Source organism: Neomonachus schauinslandi, chromosome X (assembly GCF_002201575.2).
Source record: "Neomonachus schauinslandi chromosome X, ASM220157v2, whole genome shotgun sequence".
Lineage (NCBI taxonomy): Eukaryota > Metazoa > Chordata > Mammalia > Carnivora > Phocidae > Neomonachus > Neomonachus schauinslandi.
In genome coordinates this window covers 15083916-15092142 of record NC_058419.1, presented here as the reverse complement: position 1 = coordinate 15092142, position 8227 = coordinate 15083916, and the positions used below count along the sequence as shown (strand labels likewise).

At 41.2% G+C, this 8227-nt stretch overlaps 1 pseudogene; it reads left to right on the top strand.

Moving 5' to 3' along the window:
- The first annotated feature begins 6173 nt into the window (after nt 1-6173).
- Nucleotides 6174-6329, top strand: LOC123323401 (annotated as a pseudogene).
- The last annotated feature ends 1898 nt before the right edge of the window (nt 6330-8227 follow it).

Genomic DNA, 8227 nt, shown 5'->3' with positions numbered 1-8227 from the left:
TTTTTTTTTAAGATTTTATTTATTTGACAGAGAGAGAGCACAAGCAGGGAGAGTGGCAGGCAGAGGGAGAGGGAGAAGCAGGCTCCCCGCAGAGTAAGGGAGCCCAATATGGGACTCCATCCCAGGACCCTGGGATCAGGACCTGAGCCAAAGGCAGTCGCTTAACCAACTGTGCCACCCAGGTGCCCCATTTCAGACTTTAAAATTTTTATTTTCATGGGTGTAAAATTTACTTTTCTATGATTACTAATAAGGTTAAAGCATTTTTTTTTTAAGATTTTATTTATTTATTTGACAGAGAGAGACACAGCGAGAGAGGGAACACAGGCAGGGGGAGTGGGAGAGGGAGAAGCAGGCTTCCCGCTGAGCAGGGAGCCCGATGTGGGGCTCGATCCCAGAACCCTGGGATCATGACCTGAGCCGAAGGCAGACGCTTAACGACTGAGCCACCCAGGCGCCCCAAGGTTAAAGCATTTTTAAAAAATTCTTTTTTAGAGAGGGAAAGAGAGAGGGCAGGGGGAAAGAGAATTTTTTTATATTGATTTACACAAAAGGGGAGGGGACACGGGGGGGGGGAGGGTCAGAGGGAGAAGCAGACTCCCCGCCGAGCAGGGAGCCCGATGTGGGACTCGATCCCGGGTCTCCAGGATCATGACCTGAGCCGAAGGCAGTCGCTTAACCAACTGAGCCACCCAGGTGCCCGAGAGAGAGAATTTTAAGCAGGCTCCACGCCCAATGCAGAGCCTGACCAGGGCTCAATTGCACAACCCTGAGATCATGACCTGAGCCAAAATCAAGTCAATGCTTAACCAACTGAGCCACCCAGGTGCCCCTAAAGCATTTTTTCATGTGTCAATTGGCCATGAATATTTCCCCTTCTGTGAAATACTTGCTCATTTCCATTGTCTACTTTTCCACTGGTTGTCCTTTTGTTATTGATTTGTAAAAGTTTGTAATACATTATGGATACTAAACCAATGTGTTTGTGAATATCCTCTTGTACTCTTGTTTTTCATCATGGTGTAATATGTGGTGTATTTTAGGAAATAGAAGTTCTTGATTTTCAAAAATAAGATACTTTATCTCACTCTCATGTAAAATAAATCCAGAATTTGGCAGTCCAAGGCTAGCATGCAGTCTCATTGGAGACCCAGGATTCTACTCTCCTGCTACTTCACCATCTTTAGCTTCCCACCTCATAGTTCAAAATGATTGTTTATGTGAACTTGGACTAGGCAATAGGGTTTCTTAGATATCAGACCGAGGCCACAAGCAACAAAAGAAAAGAATAGGTAAATTGGTCTTCATCAAAATTAAAAATTCTGTGCTTCAAAGGACACCATCAAGAAAGTGAAAAGACAACTCCAGAATGAGAGAAAATATTTGCAAGTGATATATCTAATTAGGGACTTGTATCCAGAATATAAAAAGAACTCTTACAACTCAATAATAAAAGGACAAATAACTAAAAGTGGGCAAATTATCTGAATAGACATCTCTCCAAGAAAGATATAAAAATAGCTAATAAACTCAGGAAAAGATCCTCAACATCATTAGTGGTCAGGTAAATGCAAATCAAAACCACAATGAGATTCCACTTTACACTCATTAGGGTGGCCATAATTAAAAAGACAGATATTGAGGTACCTGGCTGGCTCAGTCAGAAGAGTATGTGATTCTTTTTTTTTTTTAAAGATTTTATTTATTTATTTTAGAGAGAGAGAGCACAGTGGGGGTTGAAGCGGGGGTGGGGTGGGGGGGAAGAGAGAATCTGAAGCAGATTCCGTGCTGAGCATGGAGCCTGACAGGGGGCTCAATCTCACTGCGAGATCTGGACTTGAGCTGAAACCAAGAGTCAGACGCCTAACCTACTGAGCCACCCAGGTGCCCCAAGAGCATGTGATTCTTGATCTCAGGGTCATAAGTTCAAGCCCCATGTTGGGTGTAGAGATTACTAAAAAAAAATTTTAATAACAACAAAAAAAAAACCCAAAAAGACAATGACTAGTATTGGTAAGGATGTGGAGCAATTGGAACTCTCCTACATTGTTGGTGGGAATGTCAAATAGCACAGCTGCTAGAGAAAACAAAATGTTAACATAGTCACAATATGGCCCAGCGATTCCTCTCCAAGAAAAATAAAAACATGTGTCCACATAAAAACACAAATATTCATAGCACTATTAGTCATAATAACCAAAAAGTTAAAACAATCTAATGTTCATCACCTGATGAATGGATAAATAAAGTGTTACAATCAAATATTACTCAGTCATAAAAATGAATGAAGTGCTGATACAGGCCACATCATGGATAAACATTGAAAACATACTAACTGAAAGAAGCCAGACACAAAAGATCATGTTATATGATTCCACTTACATGAAATGTTCAGAATAGGGAAATCCATACAAACAGAAAATAGAACAGCAGTTGCCCAGCACTGAGGTGGGGGTTGAGGGAAAACTGGAAGTGACTGCTAATGGCTATGGGGATTTCTTTTGAGGGGAGGTGAAGAAAATGTTCTAAAAATGATTTGGTGATGGGGGGCACCTGGGTGGCTCAGTCATTAAGTGTCTGCCTTCAGCTCAGGTCATGATCCCAGGGTCCTGGGATCGAGCCCCTCATCGGGCTCCCTGCTCAGCCAGGAGCCTGCTTCTCCCTCTTCCACTTCTCCTGCTTATGTTCACTCCCTCGCTGTCAAATAAATAAATAAAATCTTAAAAAAAAAATGATTTGGTGATGGTTGCACAACTCTGAATACACTGGAAGCCACTGAATTGTACACTTTAAGTAGGTGAATTATATACTATCTGAATTATGTCTCAGTAAAGCTGTTATTTTTTAAAAGGCAGTTGTGAGTTAAAAAGAAAAAGGCTGCTTGAGCTCCAGCCATCAAGTCTGCATTCTAGCCATAAGGGAAAAAGGAAGGGGAAATAAAACAACAGTCCTCCCCCCACACACAGTTTACTAGGAAAAATTTATAACTTACTGAAAAACTGAAAGAATAGTATGATGATCTCATTCATACCCATCATCCAGATTTAATCATTAGTAACATTCTGCCATATTTCACTTGCCTACATAGGTACAGTGGCTGTATTTTTAAAAATAAAATGGGGCACCTGGTGGGCTCAGTCAGTAGAACATCTGACTCTTGATCTCAGGGTCGTTGAGTAAAAGCCCCATGTTGGATATAGAGATTATTTAAAAAAAAATAGTAAATAAACTATTCATAACACTTCACCCTAAATACTTTAGCATGCATCTCCTAAAATTAAGGACACTTTCAACATAACCAAAGATTTATATCACAACTAAGAAAATTAACAATAATTCACTAATGCCATCTAATTTTCAGTCCACAGTAAGATTTCTCCAATTGTCCCCAAAAATGTCTTTTAGAGATTTGTTTTCAAAGCAGCATCCAATCAAGTTGCCCTTCCTTAGGGTCATAGTACTGACTTTGTTTTGAGGCAAAAAAAAAAAATTCTGAGTAACTGTAGTGTTCTCCATCATTTGTTTCCCTTCTCTTGGGGATCAACGTCCTGCACTGCTTGTTGTCTCAATGTCTGGAAAGAGTTGGTTCATATACTTTATCCAGTTTTCTAGTTGTTTCTATTAGGAGAAAAAGTCCGTACCACATAATCTTTCATGGGTAGAAGCAGAGGTTGGCTTAGTCTACTTTTAATTTTTCTTCTACATCATACAACAAATGAGACCTAATACAGTTCATTGTTGTGATAAGGGCTCTTTAGATATTCAGGATATTGACCTTTTGGTATATAGGTTTTAAATTTTTTCCTAGCTAGTATTTGTTTTTTATGTATTTCTTTTTTTTTTTTTTCCAAAGATTTTATTTATTTATTTGACAGAGAGAGAGTACAAGCAGGGGGAGTGGCAGGGAGAGGGAGAAGCAGGCTCCCACTGAGTGGAGAGCCCGACGTGGGGCTTGGTCCCAGGACCCTGGGATCATGACCTGAGCCGAAGGCAGACGCTTAACTGACTGAGCCACCCAGGTGCCCCGTCTTTTATATATTTCTTAACAACTACTCTACAGAAATTTAAAATTTTGTAGATAATTAAATATACCAATCTTTCCCTTTACGATGCATACCTTTTATATGCTTCAAGTCCTTCCTCAAAGTCACTTCAGAAACTTATCCTAGGGTAATGATGACAAGTTCAGAAGATATATGTTGATGACAATAAAATCACAATCTGGGCGCCTGGGTGGCTCAGTCGGTTAAGCATCTGCCTTCAGCTCTGGTCATGATCCCAGGGTCCTGGGATCGAGCCCCATGTCTGGCTCCCTGCTCAGTGGGAAGTCTGCTTCTCCCTCTCCCTCTGCAGCTTCCCCCACTCGTGCTCTCTCTCTCTCTTTCACTCTCTCTCTCTCAAATAAATAAATAAAATCTTTAAAAATAAATAAATAGGGGCAACTGAGTAGCTCAGTCAGTTAAGCATCTGCCTTCAGCTCAGGTCATGATCCCAGGGTCCTGGCTCCCCACTGCTTGTGCTTTTTCGTGAGCACGCGTGCTCACTCTCTCAAATAAATAAATAAAATCTTTTAAAAAATACTCAATTGAAGAGAACTCCCTGTTGTGGAGAAAGTGTTTTTTCCCCTAAAGGAGTGCTAACAAGGAAGAATGGAGGCCATAGGTGTTGGTGATTCTGAAGTGGCCATCAGGAAGAGGATCTGGTGATGTTGCAATGAGGTGTGAGCGATGAGGGGTTCCACTCAGATCTTCGATCCGGTCATAGGAGCTCTGTAAAAGCCCACTTGAAGAGGATGAGAAAAACAGGCTATAAACAGGGCGAAAATATCACAAACCATATATCTGATAAAGGCCTACTATCTAAAGTACATTTTAAAACTCTCAAAACTCAACAGTAAAAAAAAAAGGAATCCAATAGAAAATGGGCAAAAGACATGAACAGATATTTCATGAAATAGAATGGGTGGATGGTAAATAAACACATGAAAAGGTGATCAATATCATTAGTCACTAGGGAAATGCAAATTAAAAACCACAGTAAGATATCACTACACACATAGCAGAAGAACTAAAATAGAAAACACTGACAACACCAAATGGTGCTGAGGATGCAGAGATACTGGATCACTCAGACATTGCTGGCGGGAAGGGAAAATGTTACAGCCACTCTGGAAAGTAGTTGGCAGTAGTCTGCACTTGCCATACAACTCAGCAATTACGTGCTTGGGCATTTATCACAGAAAAAAATAAAAATATAAAAACCTATACATGGGGGCCCCTGGGTGGCTCAGTTGGTTAAGCATCCGCCTTCAGTTAGGGTCATGATCCCGGAGTCCTGGGATCGAGCTCCACATCGGGCTTCCTGCTCAATGGGGAGTCTGCTTCTCCCTCTGCCCCTCACCTGGCTCGTGCTTGCTCTCACTCTCTCTCTCTCTCTCAAATGAATAAATGGAGTCTTTAAATAATAATAATAAAAAAACCTATACATGAACATTCATAACAGCTTTATTTGTAGCAGCCTCAAACTAGAAACAACCCAAATGTTCTTCCTTCAACAGGTGAATGGTTAAACAAACTGTGGTGTATCCAGACTACAGAATCCTAAACAGCAATAAAAAGGAACAAACTACTGATACACACGACAACCTGGATGGATCTCAAGGGAATGATGCTGAGTGAAAAAGAAGCCAATCCCCAAAGTTACATACTGTATGATTTCATTTATATAACATTCTTGAAATGACAGATGCCCAGGGGCCTCACAACGCCAGAGGTACAACACACATGGAAAACCCTTGATGTCGACAAACAATACAAAGACATATAGTATTATATAGTCTGCTTCCCCAAGAAGTGGATTTTCTCCTTCTGGAGGGGCAACTTGAGAAAAGGCATCATATAGTTCCCCAACAGAGCCATTAACTTTGCCTTTAAGGTTAAGTTTAAGCAGGTATTCTTGGGATGAGTGCAAAAGCACATAATTTTGGAGGTATTCTACTGACAATCTGGCATTCTGTGGTACCCTGGGGGTCACATCTTTCAGCTTTTTCTACTCCTTACATTTTGCCAGAACCCACCTGGCAGCCAATATTGGGAAATCTGTCAAGGAAAGAAAATTCAGCTCTCTCCCTTTCTCCACCATCATGGCGTGTGTGGTTGACTCTGTTCCTCACCATGTCTCCTCGCAAGACTTTCAAGATCAAGCAATTCCTGGCCAAGAAACAAAAGCAGAATCGTCCTATCCCCTAATGAATTCGGATGAACACTGGTAATAAAATCAGGTACCTCTTGAAGGGGAGACATTGGACAAGAACCCAGCTGGGTCTATGAGGAGCTGCACATGAGATGGCACACATATTTATCCTGCATCAAGGTCACTAGTGTCTTACTATATCAAGCTGGAAACATCACCACTATCTGGACAGCTGGTCATGTTTTATTGGGGAAGTGATTGTTCTCTTTGTTTCTATGCTTCTGCACTAGTAGGTTGGTTCAGTAATAACTAGTGAGAACTTTTGTTTAAAAAAAAAAAAACTCAAAGGCCTAGGAGACTGTCTTATGAAAATCACCAATTTGGATGGCCAGTGTGGTCTCCCCATTCCATACTGTGAAGTGGTAGGTGATGATGCAGTCTGGTCACAAAGAACTGACATCACATATGAAAAGAACTGACATCACATATGATGGGACCTTCATATATAATGGGTAGAAGATTTTCAGAGGTGAATGTGGAAAAGCCTTTATCAAGAGTGTATGGTCCAGGAGTGCCTGGCTAACTCAGCCAGTAGAGCATCTGACTCTTGATCTCGAGGTTGAGTTTGAGCCCCACATTGGGTGTAGAGATTACTTTAAAAAAAATCCAAAAAGCAAAATACAAAATAGCATGTATGGTATGATCCTCCTTTTTAAAAATAAATGCTTAAATATGCCTAAAATTGAAGCATATAGGGGCACCTGGGTGGCTCAGTTGGTTAAGTGTCTGCCTTCTGCTCAGGTCATGATCCCGGGGTCTGGGCTCGAGCCCCGCGCTGGGCTCCCTGCTCAGTGGAGAGCCTGCTTCTCCCTTCCCACCCCCCACTTGTGTGCACACACTCTCTCTCTCAAATAAATAAAATCTTTTTAAAAAATTGAAGACTATACCACAGCTGTTATCACTGAACACTCATTAAATATTTCTTCATCTTCAGATGCAGTGTTCAATTAATCATACTCGTCAGTTTACCATGCATGTAATCCTACATGAGGACTCCCCTCATACTTTTCCTTCATTCACAAACTCTCCTCATGGACACCCATTCCAGTGCGTGTGATAAATGTCATTAAATATCCATGTTCTCTCATAAGGTTTGTAGTGTGCTTTACATAAATGATATCATACCATAAATCTTGTTCTCTTTCTTACTCCTTTTTTTTCATTGAACATAATAGCCTTTAGCATCTGGCTAGCTTTGCTGTCTTTCTTTGCACCATGACAACTGCCACAGTTCTTGGTAACTTCCATATCTATATGAATGACCAGTCCAACACTGGCCTCTGACTGCCTTGACCTTCTCATTTCCCATGATCTTGGCTTTTACTTTCTCCACCCACTCTCATAAGCATATTCAAATTCCTATCATTACCAAAAATGCACCAGCTCTGAAATCTCAAGTTCAAACATTCAGCACTCTACAATCTTACAGTTTTCCAGATCATTTCTTCTAGTACCCCTAGCCTAACCATCTTGTTATCCACTTGAGCCAACACCTCTTTATGGTCCATCACTGCCCTCCTGTCACCACTCTCCTTGCTTTTTTTTTAAGATATATTTATTTATTTATTTATTTTGAGAAAGAGCAAGAGAGAGAGAGAGAGAGAGAGAGAGAGAAAGAGCATGAGTGGGGGGAGGGGCAGAAGGAGAGAATCTTTCAAGCAGATTCCCTGCTGAGCGATGAGCCCACCGTGGGGCTTGCTGAGGGGCTTGATCCCACGGCCATGAGATCATGACCTGAGCTGAAACCAAGAATCAGACGCTTAACCGACTGAGCCACCCAGGTGCCCCTACCACTCTCCTTTTTAACCAGCTTAGATTCCATGGTCCATTGTTAGAATTATTTCCTTGCAAATTCCCTCACCTTTCTTCCTCCACTTTCCCTCCACCATAATCATCTGCCAAAATCCCAACCCTGGCTAAATACAACTTTGCACTAGCTGAATGTGACCAGAGAAAAACTTTACAATAGTGATGA